The sequence below is a fragment of the Chiloscyllium plagiosum genome, unplaced genomic scaffold (assembly GCF_004010195.1).
Source record: "Chiloscyllium plagiosum isolate BGI_BamShark_2017 unplaced genomic scaffold, ASM401019v2 scaf_651, whole genome shotgun sequence".
NCBI lineage: Eukaryota > Metazoa > Chordata > Chondrichthyes > Orectolobiformes > Hemiscylliidae > Chiloscyllium > Chiloscyllium plagiosum.
The window spans coordinates 59897-60957 of NW_025215258.1; positions in this window are offsets into that span (position 1 = coordinate 59897).

Sequence of the window (1061 nt, forward strand, 5' to 3'; positions counted from 1 at the left end):
GGAGGTTCAGCAATTCATCAACTTCACCAACACATTCCACCCTGACCTTAAATTTACCTGGACCATCTCTGACACCTCCATCCAGGGCCCCAGACAGTCCCTGTGGGTCAGACAGAGGGTTCCCCTGCCCCTCACCCTCCATCCGGGACCCCAAACAGTCCCTGTGGGTCAGACAGAGGGTTCCCCTGCCTCTCACCCTCCATCCGGGACCCCAAACAGTCCCTGTGGGTCAGACAGAGGGTTCCCCTGCCCCTCACCCTCCATCCAGGGCTCCAAACAGTCCCTGTGGGTCAGACAGAGGGTTACCCTGCCCCTCACCCTCCATCCAGGACCTCAAACAGTCCCTGTGGGTCAGACAGAGGGGTCCCCTGCCCCTTACCCTCCATCCAGGGTCCCAGACAGTCCATGTGGGTCAGACAAAGGGTTCCCCTGCCCCTCACCCTCCATCCAGGGTCCCAGACAGTCCCTGTGGGTCAGACAGAGGGTTCCCCTGCCCCTCACCCTCCATCCAGGACCTCAAACAGTCCCTGTGGGTCAGACAGAGGGTTCCCCTGCCCCTCCCCCTCCATCCAGGACCCCAGACTGTCCCTGTGGGTCAGACAGAGGGGTCCCCTGCCCCTTACCCTCCATCCAGGACCCCAGACAGTCCCTGTGGGTCAGACAGAGGGTTCCCCTGCCCCTCACCCTCCATCCAGGCCCCCAGACAGTCCCTGTGGGTCAGACAGAGGGTTCCCCTGCCTCTCCGTCCATCCGAGTTTACTGCATCAGGAGTTCCCGGTGTGGTCTTCTTTCCATTGGGGAGACCGAACTTAAACTTGGGGAACCGTTCACCGAGCCTCAGAGCTGGGCCCGCCGTGGCTGACTGGACCTCCCGTTCTCCGCCCATTTCAATTCCCCTTCCCACTGTCTTTCCGACATGACCTTCGGTGACCTCCTCCTCTCCCACAACGAATCAGACCGCAAATTGGAGGATCAACTCATCTCCTTCCTGGGCGGCCCGGAGGACTCAATGTAGAGCCCTCCAGTCTCAAATAACCCCCCCCCCTCTGTCCTCTGACTCT